An 18,807-nucleotide genomic window follows, 5' to 3' on the forward strand; every position below is an offset into this window, starting at 1 on the left:
GGATGCGTTTTGCGGATCCGATCCATCTATCAGTGCATCCGTAAAAATCATGCGGACATCTGAATGGAGCTTTACAGGGGGGTAATCAATGACAGGGGGGGTGATCAGGGAGTCTATATGGGGTGATCACCACAGTCATTGATCACGCCCCTGTAAGGCTTCATTCAGACGTCCGGATGCGTTTTGCGGATCCGATCCATCTATCAGTGGATCCGTAAAAATCATGCGGACGTCTGAATGGAGCTTTACAGGGGGGTAATCAATGACAGGGGGGTAATCAATGACAGGGGGGTGATCAGGGAGTCTATATGGGGTGATCACCACAGTCATTGATCACGCCCCTGTAAGGCTTCATTCAGACGTCCGGATGCGTTTTGCGGATCCGATCCATCTATCAGTGCATCCGTAAAAATCATGCGGACATCTGAATGGAGCTTTACAGGGGGTTGATCAATGACAGGGGGGTGATCACCACAGTCATTGATCATGCCCCTGTAAGGCTTCATTCAGACGTCCGGATGCATTTTGCGGATCGGATCCATCTATCAGTGCATCCGTAAAAATCATGCGGACATCTGAATGGAGCTTTACAGGGGGGTAATCAATGACATGGGGGTGATCACCACAGTCATTGATCATGCCCCTGTAAGGCTTTATTCAGACGTCCGGATGCGTTTTGCGGATCGGATCCATCTATCAGTGCATCCGTAAAAATCATGCGGACATCTGAATGGAGCTTTACAGGGGGGTAATCAATGACAGGGGGGTGATCACCACAGTCATTGATCATGCCCCTGTAAGGCTTCATTCAGACGTCCGGATGCGTTTTGCGGATCGGATCCATCTATCAGTGCATCCGTAAAAATCATGCGGACATCTGAATGGAGCTTTACAGGGGGGTGATCAGGGAGTCTATATGGGGTGATCACCACAGTCATTGATCATGCCCCTGTAAGGCTTCATTCAGACGTCCGGATGCGTTTTGCGGATCGGATCCATCTATCAGTGCATCCGTAAAAATCATGCGGACATCTGAATGGAGCTTTACAGGGGGGTGATCAATGACAGGGGGGGTAATCAATGACAGGGGGGTGATCAGGGAGTCTATATGGGGTGATCAGGGGTGATCAGGGGCTAATAAGGGGTTAATAAGTGACGGGGGGGGGTGTAGTGTAGTGTAGTGGTGCTTGGTGCTACTTTACTGAGCTACCTGTGTCCTCTGGTGGTCGATCCAAACAAAGGGGACCACCAGAGGACCAGGTAGCAGGTATATTAGACGCTGTTATCAAAACAGCGTCTAATATACCTGTTAGGGGTTAAAAAAAACACATCTCCAGCCTGCCAGCGAACGATCGCCGCTGGCAGGCTGGAGATCAACTCTCTTACCGTCCGTTCCTGTGAGCGCGCGCGCCTGTGTGCGCGCGTTCACAGGAAATCTCGGCCATCGCGAGATGACGCGTATATGCGTGACTGTGCGCAGCGCTGCCACCTCCGGAACGCGATCCTGCGTTAGGCGGTCCGGAGGTGGTTAAGAAATGAAATGCAACTCATTGTACCAGTTGGGGTTAAATAACTTGTTGCCAGCTGAAAGATAATCGCCCATGCAGTAATTATCCAATAAGAGGCTCATAACTACTTGCTTAGTTAAATCCAGGTGGTGACTTTTTTTTTGGACAGGCAGTGTATAATTTCTATATAGTGCATTTGCATTGTGTAGCAGTTGTGTTATGGACTATTAAAACAGTATGGATACTTGCTTGTTTTTATACACTTGCGTCACACTGCTCAGACACCGCTTAGTAGAAAAATCCTGCTTCCTGGATGTACCACCAGGCGCACACAGCTTTTCCACTATCTTGAAGATGGGATGGGGGAAGGAGCACATTCCAAAGCCCTATGGACATGTCAGTGAGAGGGGGCTGCGGAGCTGCGCTCCTAGCTGATTTCTTAAGTCAGACTGATAAAAAAGAAGTGTAAGATTAACCCATTGAATGCTTGCTATTGCTTCCCAGTAACCAATAAAAATGCACCACATTTAGTCACCTCCCACCAGGAGGGTATATTCTGTGTGAACACTTGCAATTAAACTAAGATCTACTTTGACTCCAATGGGTGTGTCAGAGTTTGATTTCTCCATGCACGTTAAGACAATTTTCGACTAATTTGGAGCAGTACATCAACCTACCGGGTACCTTGACCAGATCCAAAACAGTTGGCTGCCCAAACGTGGGGCTCGAAGGACATGACCCCTGATCCAGTACTCCCGATGACCAGACGAGGAGGACTTAACTAACGGACACCGGGACTGCAGCCCGTGATAAGAGGTAGGAGTTACCTTACCTCCATGTGTCCTTTGGTGTAGTCCATCCATGCCTGTCTGAGGGAGGGGTGCCGTGTCAGCTTGGGGCGTCTTCGAGGGCATGAAAGTAAAATCCGTGGATCCGAGTGTGGCTGGACTGTAGCAAGGAATTTGAACAGACGAGAGGAGAGCAAAATCTTGATAAAGCTAGTGGCAGATATTATTGTAAATCTGGTAATCTTGGGCTGGGGCAGCCACCGGCCTATAATGGCGCAGAGAAAAAAAGAAGTGGGTGGGTCTGTAATATATGTTGTTAGCAAAATCCCACCTCCCGAGAGACGCGTTTTGCCTGTGGTGCTCCACGCCCACATAGTCACACCCCTGTAAGCCCCAAGCATGTCCTCCCAATCCCTGCTATGGCACCATCTTATTTCCAGGCGACGCCCATGGCTGGACCATTAATCTCCTTCAGCCCTGATCCTCCCGTCGCCCCTGTAGTCTCACCAGTGGCTTTGTTATATCCCATGATAAATCTAGACGGCACGTTTATGGCCCCTAGTAGAGTTGAGCGAACACCTGGATGTTCGGGTTCGAGAAGTTCGGCCGAACTTCCCGGAAATGTTCGGGTTCGGGATCCGAACCCGACCCGAACTTCGTCCTGAACCCGAACCCCATTGAAGTCAATGGGGACCCGAACTTTTCGGCACTAAAAAGGCTGTAAAACAGCCCAGGAAAGAGCTAGAGGGCTGCAAAAGGCAGCAACATGTAGGTAAATCCCCTGCAAACAAATGTGGATAGGGAAATGAATTAAAATAAAAATAAAAAAAATTAAAATTAACCAATATCAATTGGACAGAGGTCCCATAGCAGAGAATCTGGCTTCACGTCAGCAGAGAATCAGTCTCTTCATGCCATAGCAGAGAATCTGGCTTCATGTCAGCAGAGAATCAGTCTTCATGTCATAGCAGAGAATCAGGCTTCACGTCACCCACCACTGGAACAGGCCACTGTCACACATTTAGGCCCCGGCACCCAGACAGAGGAGAGAGGTCCCGTAACAGAGAATCTGGCTTCATGTCAGCAGAGAATCAGTCTTCATGTCATAGCAGAGAATCAGGCTTCACGTCACCCACCACTGGAACAGGCCACTGTCACACATTTAGGCCCCGGCACCCAGACAGAGGAGAGAGGTCCCGTAACAGAGAATCTGGCTTCATGTCAGCACAGAATCAGTCTTCATGTCATAGCAGAGAATCAGGCTTCACGTCACCCACCACTGGAACAGGCCACTGTCACATATTTAGGCCCAGGCACCCAGGCAGAGGAGAGAGGTCCCGTAACAGAGAATCTGGCTTCATGTCAGCACAGAATCAGTCTTCATGTCATAGCAGAGAATCAGGCTTCACGTCACCCACCACTGGAACAGGCCACTGTCACATATTTAGGCCCCGGCACCCAGGCAGAGGAGAGAGGTCCCGTAACAGAGAATCTGGCTTCATGTCAGCACAGAATCAGTCTTCATGTTATAGCAGAGAATCAGGCTTCACGTCACCCACCACTGGAACAGGCCACTGTCACATATTTAGGCCCCGGCACCCAGACAGAGGAGAGGTTCATTCAACTTTGGGTTGCCCCGCAATATAATGGTAAAATGAAAATAAAAATAGGATTGAATGAGGAAGTGCCCTGGAGTACAATAATATATTGTTAAGGGGAGGTAGTTAATGTCTAATCTGCACAAGGGATGGACAGGTCCTGTGGGATCCATGCCTGGTTCATTTTTATGAACGTCAGCTTGTCCACATTGGCTGTAGACAGGCGGCTGCGTTTGTCTGTAATGACGCCCCCTGCCGTGCTGAATACACGTTCAGACAAAACGCTGGCCGCCGGGCAGGCCAGCACCTCCAAGGCATAAAAGGCTAGCTCTGGCCACGTGGACAATTTGGAGACCCAGAAGTTGAATGGGGCCGAACCATCAGTCAGTACGTGGAGGGGTGTGCACAGGTACTGTTCCACCATGTTAGTGAAATGTTGCCTCCTGCTAACACGTTCCGTATCAGGTGGTGGTGCAGTTAGCTGTGGCGTGGTGACAAAACTTTTCCACATCTCTGCCATGCTAACCCTGCCCTCAGAGGAGCTGGCCGTGACACAGCTGCGTTGGCGACCTCTTGCTCCTCCTCTGCCTTCGCCTTGGGCTTCCACTGGTTCCCCTGTGACATTTGGGAATGCTCTCAGTAACGCGTCTACCAACGTGCGCTTGTACTCGCGCATCTTCCTATCACGCTCCAGTGTAGGAAGTAAGGTGGGCACATTGTCTTTGTACCGGGGATCCAGCAGGGTGGCAACCCAGTAGTCCGCACACGTTAAAATGTGGGCAACTCTGCTGTCGTTGCGCAGGCACTGCAGCATGTAGTCGCTCATGTGTGCCAGGCTGCCCAGAGGTAAGGACAAGCTGTCCTCTGTGGGAGGCGTATCGTCATCGTCCTGTGTTTCCCCCCAGCCACGCACCAGTGATAGGCCCGAGCTGCTTTGGGTGCCACCCCGCTGTGAACATGCTTCATCCTCATCCTCCTCCACCTCCTCCTCATCCTCGTCCTCCTCGTCCTCCAGTAGTGGGCCCTGTCTGGCCACATTTGTACCTGGCCTCTGCTGTTGCAAAAAACCTCCCTCTGAGTCACTTTGAAGAGACTGGCCTGAAAGTGCTAAAAATGACCCCTCTTCCTCCTGGGCCACCTCCTCTTCCATCATCGCCCTAAGTGTTTTCTCAAGGAGACATAGAAGTGGTATTGTAACGCTGATAACGGCGTCATCGCCACTGGCCATGTTGGTGGAGTACTCAAAACAGCGCAACAGGGCACACAGGTCTCGCATGGAGGCCCAGTCATTGGTGGTGAAGTGGTGCTGTTCCGCAGTGCGACTGACCCGTGCGTGCTGCAGCTGAAACTCCACTATGGCCTGCTGCTGCTCTCACAGTCTGTCCAGCATATGCAAGGTGGAGTTCCACCTGGTGGGCACGTCGCATATGAGGCGGTGAGCGGGAAGGCCGAAGTTACGCTGTAGCGCAGACAGGCGAGCAGCGGCAGGGTGTGAACGCCGGAAGCGCGAACAGACTGCCCGCACTTTATGCAGCAGCTCTGACATGTCGGGGTAGTTGCGAATGAACTTCTGCACCACCAAATTCAGCACATGCGCCAGGCAAGGGATGTGCGTCAAACCGGCTAGTCCCAGAGCTGCAACGAGATTTCGCCCATTATCGCACACCACCAGGCCGGGCTTGAGGCTCACCGGCAGCAACCACTCGTCGGTCTGTTGTTCTATACCCCGCCACAACTCCTGTGCGGTGTGGGGCCTGTCCCCCAAACATATGAGTTTCAGAACGGCCTGCTGACGTTTACCCCGGGCTGTGCTGAAGTTGGTGGTGAAGGTGTGTGGCTGACTGGATGAGCAGGTAGAAGAAGAGGAGGAGGAAGCTGAGTAGGAGGAGGAGGAGACAGGAGGCAAAGAATGTTGCCCTGCGATCCTTGGCGGCGGAAGGACGTGCGCCAAACAGCTCTCCGCCTGGGGCCCAGCCGCCACTACATTTACCCAGTGTGCAGTTAGGGAGATATAGCGTCCCTGGCCGTGCTTACTGGTCCACGTATCTGTGGTTAGGTGGACCTTGCCACAGATGGCGTTGCGCAGTGCACACTTGATTTTATCGGATACTTGGTTGTGCAGGGAAGGCACAGCTCTCTTGGAGAAGTAGTGCCAGCTGGGAACAACATACTGTGGGACAGCAAGCGATATGAGCTGTTTGAAGCTGTGTGTGTCCACCAGCCTAAATGACAGCATTTCATAGGCCAGTAGTTTAGAAATGCTGGCATTCAGGGCCAGGGATCGAGGGTGGCTAGGTGGGAATTTACGCTTTCTCTCAAATGTTTGTGAGATGGAGAGCTGAACGCTGCCGTGTGACATGGTTGAGATGCTTGGTGACGCAGGTGGTGGTGTTGGTGGTACATCCCATGTTTGCTGGGCGGCAAGTGCCAACGTCCCTCCAGAGGCGGAGGAAGAGGCCGAGGCGGCAGCAGCAGAAGAGGTAGCAGGGGGAGCCTGAGTGACTTCCTTGTTTTTAAGGTGTTTACTCCACTGCAGTTCATGCTTTGCATGCAGGTGCCTGGTCATGCAGGTTGTGCTAAGGTTCAGAACGTTAATGCCTCGCTTCAGGCTCTGATGGCACAGTGTGCAAACCACTCGGGTCTTGTCGTCAGCACATTGTTTGAAGAAGTGCCATGCCAGGGAACTCCTTGAAGCTGCCTTTGGGGTGCTCGGTCCCAGATGGCGGCGGTCAGTAGCAGGCGGAGTTTCTTGGCGGCGGGTGTTCTGATTTTGCCCACTGCTCCCTCTTTTGCTACGCTGTTGGCTCGGTCTCACCACTGCCTCTTCCTCTGAACTGTGAAAGTCAGTGGCACGACCTCATCGTCCCCTGCATCGTCTTCCACCCAGTCTTGGTCCCTGACCTCCTGTTCAGTCTGCACACTGCAGAAAGACGCAGCAGTTGGCACCTGTGTTTCGTCATCATCAGAGACGTGCTGAGGTGGTATTCCCATGTCCTCATCATCAGGAAACATAAGTGGTTGTGCGTTAGTGCATTCTATCTCTTCCACCCCTGGGGAAGGGCTAGGTGGATGCCCTTGGGAAACCCTGGCAGCAGAGTCTTCAAACAGCATAAGAGACTGCTGCATAACTTGCGGCTCAGACAGTTTCCCTGATATGCATGGGGGTGATGTGACAGACTGATGGGCTTGGTTTTCATGCGCCATCTGTGCACTTTCTGCAGAAGACTGGGTGGGAGATAATGTGAACGTGCTGGATGCACTGTCGGCCACCCAATTGACTAATGCCTGTACCTGCTCAGGCCTTACCATCCTTAGAACGGCATTGGGCCCCACCAAATATCCCTGTAAATTCTGGCGGCTACTGGGACCTGAGGTAGTTGGTACACTAGGACGTGTGGCTGTGGCAGAACGGCCACGTCCTCTCCCAGCACCAGAGGGTCCACTAACACCACCACGACCATGTCCACGTCCGCGTCCCTTACTAGATGTTTTCCTCATTGTTACCGTTCACCACAATAAGAAAAATATTATTCGGGCCAATGTATTGAATTTAAATTCAGGCCTTTTTTTACAGACACCTAATACTGTCTGGCTATCTATTTAGGTACCGTATTACACTAATACAGGCAGACCAGTAATGACAGATTTAGCTGAATATAAATGTGAGGCCTATTTTTTAGGCGCTGTGTGACAGGTATACGTTTAATCACAGAATTAGACTTGTATCTGCACTGTAGCGTGTGTGTTAAGTTTTTCAGAATGACTCTATCAGCACCTTGAATCTAATATACCCTTTTAGGGATAGATTTCAAGTAGGCCTGATATAGCAGAAACTACTAATTTTGAGAATGGCAAATTTGGGAATTGTTTTTCAACCCAGAACAAAAACTGTGCTTTTACGGTCACTAAAAATAACTTGACCAGCTAAAACAGTACTGATTTGGAGGAATATAAATGTCAGGCCTATTTTTTAGGCGCTGTGTGACAGGTATACGTTTAATCACAGAATTAGACTTGTATCTGCACTGTAGCGTGTGTGTTAAGTTTTTCAGAATGACCCTATCAGCACCTTGAATCTAATATACCCTTTTAGGGATAGATTTAAAGTACGCCTGATATAGCAGAAACTACAAATTTTGAGAATGGCAAATTTGGGAATTGTTTTTCAACCCAGAACAAAATCTGTGCTTTTACGGTCACTAAAAATAATTTGACCAGCTAAAACAGTACTGATTTGGAGGAATATAAATGTCAGGCCTATTTTTTAGGCGCTGTGTGACAGGTATACGTTTAATCACAGAATTAGACTTGTATCTGCACTGTAGCGTGTGTGTTAAGTTTGTCAGAATGACCCTATCAGCACCTTGAATCTAATATACCCTTTTAGGGATAGATTTAAAGTAGGCCTGATATTGCAGAAACTACAAATTTTGAGAATGGCAAATTTGGGAATAGTTTTTCAACCCAGAACAAAAACTGTGTTTTTTTTACGGTCACTAAAAATAACTTGACCAGCTAAAACAGTACTGATTTGGAGGAATATAAATGTCAGGCCTATTTTTTAGGCGCTGTGTGACAGGCTCAACTTGCCCCTGATGTAGTATATGGCCAAAAAATAACCACACTATTGATGGTTAAATGCACTTGGGTGACACAGGCTCAGCCTGCACCTGATGTAGTATATGGCCAAAAAATAACCACACTATTGATGGTTAAATGCACTTGATGAAAGCTTGACCCTGATGTAGGATATAGCAAAAAATAACCACACTATTGATGGTTAAATGCACTTGGGTGACACAGGCTCAGCCTGCACCTGATGTAGGATATAGCAAAATATAACCACACTATTGATGGTTAAATGCACTTGGTGGTAGCTTGTGCTGGTGCACCACAAGCCACAAAATGGCCGCCGATCACCCCAGAAAAAAGTGATATAAAAACGCTCTGGGCAGCCTAAAAAAAGTGAGCAATTGAATATCAGCACTTCAATGATCCACAGCTGGAGATCGATCACTGAATGAAGTCTTTTGGAGGAGTTAATCTGCCTAATCTCGCCCTAACGTCGCAGCTGCAACCTCTCCCTACGCTTGTATCAGCAGAGTGACGTGCAGCGCTACGTGACCCAAGCTTATATAGAGGCTGGGTCACATGCTGCACTGGCCAATCACAGCCATGCCAATAGTAGGCAAGGCTGTGATGGCCTCTTGGGGCAAGTAGTATGACTCTTGTTGATTGGCTGCTTTGCAGCCTTTCAAAAAGTGCCAAGAAAGCGACGAACACCGAACCCGAACCCGGACTTTTACGAAAATGTTCGGGTTCAGGTCCGTGTCACGGACACCCCAAAATTCGGTACGAACCCGAACTATACAGTTCGGGTTCGCTCATCCCTAGCCCCTAGTAATCCCCCTTATGATACGGGGACAGTCAGAAGTACCTGAACAGGAGAATCCGGACAGTGTTGCTGGTCCTGTAGACTCAAAAATACAAACCCCTAAGCGACCACCCCCAATAGACTATAGTGGCTCCGGCACCCAACCCTTGAGCCTGCCCAGACCAACTCTGCTCCAGGAACAGATTAATGAATTACAAAGGAATATGCAAGCTTTAGAAAGGGGCAATTTTGAAGTTGTAAAGGAAGCCCTAACTCTTACTCGACCAGAAGGACCTCCAAAATATGTGTCCTTTACCACGCAGCAGTTATTCACCATAGTGATTATTCCACAATCCAAAATGTAAGCGGTAACAGAACCTTCAAAATACAAGCCCCAATGACCGCATTGGGGCTTGTATTTTGAAGGTTCCGTTACCGCTTACATTTTGGATTGTGGAATAAACACCGTCAAGCAAAGATACGAGGTGCTGGATTTTCTTTTACTTCAAGTTTGTTAATCGGGGTCTCATCCCTTCCGTGCACCTTCTAAACTGTAGATGCAGGTGAGCTGGACTTTTACCATTATGTATTCACCATAGTGAACCTGCTGCCAGATCCTGAAACCATGGGTGTAGGAACCCCCAAAAATCTGGGGGGGGACAGCACTTTTGCTCGCTGGGTATATTCTTATTCAGTAAACTGCAAGGAGTTGTTTATATCTTTAAATTTTAAGTGTGTGTGTGTGTTAAAAATATCACAACAAAAAAATATGCAAAAGGAACAGTTTTTTGTTTATCAGGTCACAGAAATTAACCAAACGTTTGGCATATATTTCAGTTATTCCGGGTACTTTCTCTGTCCCGTCCCCCCCGCACCGAAACAATAATCTCCCCTTATATATAATTTACTTACAGTTCTGAAGACTCAGGGGTGCTGGCTGGCTTGGCCGGGCAGAAGGAGTGTGGGAGACTGTGAGGCCTTTTTCTCCAAGCTGCTCCGGATCAGTGCTCTGGGCACAATAAGAAAAAAATATTTTTCATTACACCTCAGGTCAGACCACCAATCAGACCCCCAATGTTAATCAGACCTCAGCTAACAGCCCCAATAAGATCCCCAATGTTAATAAGACCTCAGATCACACCTCAGCTCAGACCCCAATATGAATTACCCCCAATCAGACCTCAGATAAGAGCCCCATGCCTCATAGCAGCCCCCAGTGCCTCTCCAGCAGCCCCCAGTGGCTCTCATCAGCCCCCCCCAGAGCCTCTCATCAGCCAGTAATAACAGCCCCCCCAATCATGTGCCAGTAATAACAGCCCCCCCAATCATGTGCCAGTAATAACAGCCCCCCCAATCATGTGCCAGTAACAACAGCCCCCCCAATCATGTGCCAGTAATAACAGGGCCCCCCCATTATGTGCCAGTAATAACAGGGCCCCCCCATTATGTGCCAGTAATAACAGGGCCCCCCCAATCATGTGCCAGTAATAACAGCCCCCCCCCATTATGTGCCAGTAATAACAGACCCCCCCATTATGTGCCAGTAATAACAGGGCCCCCCCAATCATGTGCCAGTAATAACGGCCCCTCCCCCAATCATGTGCCAGTAATAACAGGGCCCCTCCCCAATCATGTGCAGTAATAACAGCCCCCCCCCCCCAATCATGTGCCAGTAAAACTAAGTATTGTATATATATTTTTTTAAAATTAACACTTATACTTACCTCTTTGGAGCGATGCCGATGCAGGCCTCTTCCGTCCTGTGTCCCGCACTGTACAGCTCAGGCGGCGCGATAGGCTGCCAGGCGGCAGCCTATCAGAGGAACAGGAAAGGGACACACCTCTCCCCTGCTCCTCCGCACAGCCTTCTGTTTGTATCGCTGTCCTGAGGACGGCGATACAAACAGATCACTATGGAGAAGAGCGCTTCCACAATGGAAACGCTCATCTAAGTGCCCCGCCGGCGCCGCACACATTGCCCCACTGCCGCTCGGGGGATTTCACCATACCTGTCCCCCCCGCATTATTTCCTGGGTGGGATCCGTCCCCCCCGGTTCCTACGCCCATGCCTGAAACCCATCCCATGCCCTTTTTCAGGAAACTGTCACAGGTACATCAAACGTATGGATGTACATGTTCAGACCTACAGAGAATTGTGGAAAACAAGACAGTGGAGTATTCTTCAATAATAATGGACCATATCCCCACCCCTATCCTACGGGGTCTGACCTTCAACCCTCGAGGTGGCAGCGAAGGAACTCTCATTCCTTGTAGACACTGGTGCAACCCGCAGTGTTTTATATCAGACTGCCGTACCTCCTTCCTGGCTCACTGAAATTCAATTACTCTGTTCTGGACTAGAAGGGGTCGTGCAGCATAACCCCGTTACCAAGCCACTCTCAGTCACTTCCCCTGGATTCTCCCAGACCAAAACCCCTCGGCTCCACCTTCCAGCAGGAGTCATGTTGCAATTTGTTGTCAGCTAAACATGCCCCTTCAATCTCAATCTGTTAGGCTCTGATCTTCTTCATAAAATCCAAGCTAACATACAGTTCAGAGAGGATGGGACGGTCACCCTCGGTACAGCCCTGTACCCGGAAGAAACTTGCCTCCTCATGGCATTAACAACTCTTCAGGTAACTGATTCATATGAGCAAGGGGATTCGCTGCAAACCATTTTGCACCTCATCCCCGATACCCTCGGACCCTGAAGGACCCCAAGGTCCTGCCATACAAAGCGCAATATCCGCTTTCTGTCTCACAACAGGAAGCTATTACACTCCAAGTGCAGGCCCTCTTGCAGAATGGGGCAATCAAAATCACTACCTCTCCCTGTAACTCGCCCCTTTGCCCTGTCCGGAAGAAGAGGGAGAAGGGACAACCTCCTATTTATCGCATGGTTCAGGATCTCCGAGCTGTCAACGAGGCCACTGTCCTCGAGATACCTATTGTCCCCAACCCGCACACACTCCTTGCTGACATCCCACCCACCACCACTACTTTCACCGTCATTGATCTGGCCAATGCATTCTTTTCTGTTCCCTTACATGAGGACTGTCAATTTCTTTTTGCTTTCACTCATGCTGGCAAACAGTACACCTGGACTGTTATGCCTCAAGGGGCCCAAAACAGCCCTTCCTGCTTCAGCAAGGCTATGTCCTCTGTTCTGCAACCCTGGCAGTCTGACCACCGGGAAGTGGAACTCCTGCAATATGTGGCGTTTCTCCGCAAGTCTGCCTATCCATGTCTGTTTCCCTTCTCCAGTTCCTGGCTTCTGCTGGCTGTAGAGTCTCACAAGCCAAATTGCAGCTGTGTTTCCCCAAAGTTGTCTTCCTAGGTCATTGTATCACTCAAGGTAGCAAGCACCTCACTGATGCCAGGAAAAAGGCCATCTCTGACATCCAACTCCCAGCACCCCTCATCAGCTTCAAACCTTTCTAGGACTCATCTCCTACTGCAGACCCTGGATCCCTGCTGCTTCAGTCCTAATGCAGCCCCTATATGACTGTATACCCCGCCATGCTACTACTCCTTTCCAGATGACAATGGAGGCCGGAGAAGCCTTTCAGACATTAAAGGCCGCCATTGCATCTGCCCCTGTTCCTGGCATCCCCAACTACAACCTTCCTTTCTGACTTTCTGACTGTATATCATGGAACATCAGGTCCACGCGACTGGAGTCCTTACTCAAACTCATGGTGGCCGCAATAGACCCCTAGGTTACTATTCTAAGTGCCTTGAACCCGTAGCAAGAGCTGCCCCTTCCTGTGTCAGAGCCATCCATGCTGCCAGCTCTCTTCTAGACGTCACATCTGAGGTTGTGCTTGGTCACCCTCTCACTATTCTGGCTCCCCATGATATTTCTGCCATCCTCCAGCAGACTCAACCTAAACACCTCACTGCACAGCCCACCTCCGGCTCCAGTGTAGTCTGCTCCTGCCAGATAATGTCACCATTCAGAGATGCAACATACTCAACCCTGCTGCACTCCTTCCTCTTCCAAGGGGGAAGTATACTGGAGATTCTGAAGATTTTATTGTTTATTGATCTACATGCTGAAGAGGATCTTCAGGAAGATGAACTATGGGCCTCAACCGACTCTCTTTACAAGGAACAAGATCGTGATTGCATCACAATGATGGAAGCTGAAGTAGGGACACCACCATCAGTCCAAGACACTCCTCTGACAAACCCACATTGGACTCTCGTTGTGGACTGCTCAAGGTATGCCGATGACAAAGAAAAGTTCCATACAGGCATGGCGGTCACTAGTGAGCATGAGGTGCTGTGTGCAAGACAATTGCACCCAGACCAATGAGCACCGGAGGCTGAACTCATTGCCCTCACTGAAGCCTGCCTCATGGCAAACACTCTACCGCCAATATCTACCCAGACCCTATATATGCCTTTGGAGTGGTTCATGACTTTGGAGTAATATGGAAAGCCCAGGATTACATCGCAGCCACAGGAACCCCAATCAAGAATGCTTCAACAGTAGCGGCTCTAATGGCAGCAGTACTCCTGCCCACCCAAGTGGCAGTGATCAAGGTAAAGGCCCATACTCGAGCTGACACCTCTGAGGCCAGAGGAAACGCCCTAGCTGACCAAGCAGCCAAGAAAGCAGCAGTGGAAGAGAAAAGAGTCCAGTCAGACCAGATTATGGTAGCACAGGAACATCTGGAACAGAAAGAAGTCACATGGGACCTACTGAAACAAATGCAGAAACAGCTCACTTCCATGGAAAAGGAAACCTGGTTAAAAGAGTCAGCTCTCGAAGAAGAGTCTGGACTCTGGACACAAGGAAAGAGAGTGTGCCTACCCAAAGCCCTCTATCCCTTAATAGCCTCAGTGGCCCATGGGCCCACCCACCAATCCAAAACCATCATGAAAGAACTAATTGATAAAATATGGGTGGCCCCAGGAATAACCCCAGTTCTGGTAAGACATACCCAGTCTTGCCTCATTTGTGCCGAGTGCAACCCAGGCAGGACTGAACCCATGCCCGCTAAGTGCCTTTCCAGAGCCCTGTACCCATTCCAAAGGATCCAAATCGACCACATCCAGATGCCAATATGACAAGGGTTTCAATATGTGCTAGTAGTGATAGACTTGTTCTCTGGGTGGCCAGAAGCCTACCCCGTCCGAAACCAGAGAGCAACCACCACTGCTAAGAAACGAATGCAGGAAACTGTTTGTAGGTTCTAGGTACCTGAGGTCATTGAGAGTGATCAGGGCCCAGCATTCACTGCTTGTCTATCCCAAGAGGTCTGGAAGATGGTAGGGTCACACCTAGCGTTTCACACCCCTAACCGACCAAAAAGCAGCAGCAAAGTTGAAAGACTGAACGGGGTGTTAAAATCAAAAATGCTGGAGATGACCAGGGGGACAGGGCCAAGAATGGGACAGTATTTTCCCCAGCAGCTACAAATGCATTAGGAATCTGTTGCAAAATATGTGATAGCATTGAGCAAACAATTGTCTAACATACATGTGTAGTGTCCCACTACGTAAGGGTGGGCACTACTCAAGGGTCAATTGGGTCATGTTGTTCTCCACCTCCTGTGGAACATGGTCATGGTATTTTTTATTACATTATAATGTGCATTTTAATGTTATTTCCTGTGTACCAGGCCTTCTAGGGGTGTAGTTTCTCCTCCCAAGCTGTAGAGGGAGCTCGGGAACCCCCTAGTATATATAGTCAGGTCCAGTCCAGGGAGGGGTGTTGTGTTGAGAAGCCAAGATTCACTTCAGCCAGGCAGGAGCTGAGGTCCAGCTTCTAACATGCAGCTAGATAGCCCAGGATCCCAACCTGCTTCTAGGAGAAGAAGTTTCCTCCTGAAGTTATTCTGCATGTAGCAAAGTACAGAGCAGTGCTAATTGTATCCAGCCACGTAGAAAGCTGAAGGGCAGAAGTTTATTTGCAGCAAGTGTATTTATACCAGAGGAAGGTTTCCCTACACAAGGATAAAGCCAGCTATTAGGCATTCGGGCCTTGGAGAAAGTCAGACAGGATTCTGCAGAAAGTACAGCCTGATCTGTGAGTTTATTCCCTCTGAGTTATCTTGCTAGGATTTAACCTGCCATTTATGAAAAGCCTGCCTGTTACCAAATCTACTTCATATGGAACTGTCTGAAACTTGTATATAGTTGAACTGTTCAGTAAAGAGGAGTTCTAGTTCACCATAATCGTGTGTACCTCAATTATTCCTCCAACAAATCGGTGTGCCACTGTTACCGGCACTGGCGTCACGAACTGTAAGGGATCTTGCCACAGGCACGCTAAACTTTCAACACCCAGGGCACCTCACCTATCACCTGACCTGGTCCCTATACCCAGAGAGTGCCCCAGAGGATCTACGTGCCAGCCTGCGACAGAACTGGATCCCTGCTGCGGAGCATCACAAGGGACTCTGGAGGAACAGATCGCCAGGTTAGAAGTACACCTTGATAGCCTGCGTCAAATTGCTGCGTCCAAAGCCGCACAAATAGAATCGGATGATGTTGTCCCCGGGCCTGCAGCGAAAGCTCCCATCGCCACCAGTTTGGCGACCACCATGACTGCGCCAGCAGAGAAACTGTGTTATGTCAGGAGTCGGGTCCGTCGTACGAGACAGACGACACCCAGACTTGTGGAGCCTCCTGCATAATTAACCTCCAGACTTGCGGAGCCTGTACAATTGACAGGCCCATTTGCATTACAGTTGCCTGATAATACTATTTTGTGGGCCCAGCCAAGTGTTAATCCACGTCTCAGGCCAAGACTCAGAGCGGAACCAGGTTGCACCACTTCTGATTATCAGGACGAACTGGACACATACCTGTGAGTAGGTCTGCTAGGCCATGATTGCTGAGGGACCCTTACAGTGAATATTAAGTGTTTCAGGACAGGAGTCACATGTTTTGGCACAATGAGCTGCTGCCAGTTTACCCACGGCCCAGTGGTGGTTGTAAGGCCACTGACAATTCCAATTGCTCTTCTGCCATGCTGTTTTCCAGGACTTCCTGCCTGCTTTAAGTGCCATTCCAAGTTGTGCCTGCTGTTTTGCACCTTACCTTTTTTAACCCCCTTTTCAGGTTGAGTAGGGGATATGACAGCACTACTTTTATCTACCAGGACTTACCAGGAGAAAGTATCCCTGAGATGTAGAGTTCTGTGCTGTGACTTTTATATGCAATATTAGTTCAAGAACTGTGCCTAGAGATAACCACAACGCATGTGGGCCTCTGAGATGCTATTTTATGGGACTATTGTATTTTATTATTATGGACTATCCTGGTTATTCCTGATACGCTGTACCAGGTCAGCGCCCCCATTCCATGTACTAACTTATGAAGAGAACGACGCCCCTTTTCACCGCACTTGTCCTTTGCCAGCGGAGCTGCCTGCCAATTTCATTGCAAATATAGTGATTATTGTATATGCCTGCTTTGCATTTTTGTCTTTCGGGTCACAGTTTCCAGCTGGGCGGGCCCCCTGTGTTGTGCCGAGGTCGGGCAACCTCAAAGCAGCGGGGTATGTAGTGTCCCACTACGTAAGGGTGGGCACTACTCAAGGGTCAATTGGGTCATGTTGTTCTCCACCTCCTGTGGAACATGGTCATGGTATTTTGTATTACATTATAATGTGTATTTTAATGTTATTTCCTGTTTACCAGGCCTGCTAGGGGTGTAGTTTCTCCTCCCAAGCTGTAGAGGGAGCTAGGGAACCCCCTAGTATTTATAGTCAGGTCCAGTCCAGGAAGGGGTGTTGTGTTGAGAAGCCAAGATTCACTTTAGCCAGGCAGGAGCTGAGGTCCAGCTTCTAACATGCAGCTAGATAGCCCAGGATCCTAACCTGCTTCTAGGAGAAGAAGTTTCCTCCTGAAGTTATTCTGCATCTAGAAAAGTACAGAGCAGTGCTAATTGTATCCAGCCAAGTAGAAAGCTGAAGGGCAGAAGTTTATTTGCAGCAAGTGTATTTATACCAGAGGAAGGTTTCCCTACCCAATGATAAAGCCAGCTATTAGGCATTCGGGCCTTGGAGAAAGTCAGACAGGATTCTGCAGAAAGTACAGCCTGATCTGTGAGTTTATTCCCTCTGAGTTATCTTGCTAGGATTCAACCTGACATTTATGTAAAGCCTGCATGTTACCAAATCTACTTCATATGGAACTGTTTGAAACTTGTATATAGTTGAACTGTTCAGTAAAGAGGAGTTCTAGTTCACCATAATCGTGTATACCTCAATTATTCCTCCAACAAATCGGTGTGCTACCGTTACCGGCACTGGCGTCACGAACTGTAAGGGATCTTGCCACAGGCACGCTAAACTTTCCACACCCAGGGCACCTCATCTATCACCTGGCCTGGTCCCTATATTCAGAGAGTTCCCCAGAGGATCTATGTGCCAGCCTCTCCATCACTGCTGTACGCCTGCCCAGGGTATACTACAAACTGTGAGTACAAAGAGCAACCCTCGGTCTGTTAACTGACCCCCGTGACCTCATATTCGCTCACCCTGCAGGACTGGCGTACTGCACATGCACAAGTTCTTGAAAGAAATCTGCTTCTTAATGCACCCTGGTTCTTCATTTTGTCTCCAAATACAGGTACCTGGAGAACTATCTCAATAAGATACACACAGACGTGTTTCTGAAACAGTTCTGATTTAATCTTGACCACACGGGCATCTTATAGACATACATCCACACATATTGGAAACAGGTGTGATTCACATATTCACTTGTTGCTGGGCAGAATCCATTTCCTATATGGACATAAGGACAAGCTCAATAACCAGTAAAACCAAGAGGATGAATCAACATCTTTCTTGATATTATTATCAATTTCATGCAACCCTTGAATATGGGACTGGATTGATCTGGAATGGTCAGATAAATGAAAACAACACATTCCTTTAAAATCTTGACATCCTATATTATGTTTAAGTAACAAATAATCCACAGCAAATCTAGTTTCTAGCACTGCTCCTCTTCTGCCTTGTATATCTAAAAGCAAATCTGATAAGGCAATAGAGGTATGATTCAGAGATTTAGCTAAGTCACATGCAATAGAATTTATAGTACGAGTATTATATATAGCCAGTCCAGGCACTCCTAATATAGAGGCGCCCAAACTTGTATATTCTGTACGGCTGAGAAGAGTAAAGTAGAGTCACAGTCTTCTGATAAAGTCTTGGTAACCGATCTGTAAGCTCTCCTGATAGGGGGTTGACTAGGAAGGGCCAAAGTCAGCCTGGATAACGCACAGGGACCTCCAATAACATTAGCAGGAATGTAATTGTAAGTGCTGTTACCACAAGACAAAAACCATCCCTTAGGGCAGTGTTTCCCAACCAGTGTGCCTCCAGCTGTTGCAAAACTACAACTCCCAGCATGCCCGGACAGCCTTTGGAGGCACACTGGCTGGGAAACACTGCCTTAGGGAACATTATATTATAGATAAAACTGGGAGTCACAATGGTCTTATTACAACTCATGGAATTATTCAGGGAGCTAGCAAGTCTACTATTCTTTTTACAGTTGTTGTCAATATAATCA

At 48.7% G+C, this 18,807-nt stretch overlaps 1 protein-coding gene across 1 annotated transcript in view; it reads right to left on the reverse strand.

The window, feature by feature from the left end:
• The window catches only part of RAB19 (RAB19, member RAS oncogene family), a 136,842-nt gene that overhangs the window by 84,788 nt on the left and 33,247 nt on the right, over positions 1–18,807 (reverse strand). The gene's annotated exons all lie outside the window — the stretch shown is intronic.

Source organism: Bufo bufo, chromosome 1, assembly GCF_905171765.1.
Source record: "Bufo bufo chromosome 1, aBufBuf1.1, whole genome shotgun sequence".
Lineage (NCBI taxonomy): Eukaryota > Metazoa > Chordata > Amphibia > Anura > Bufonidae > Bufo > Bufo bufo.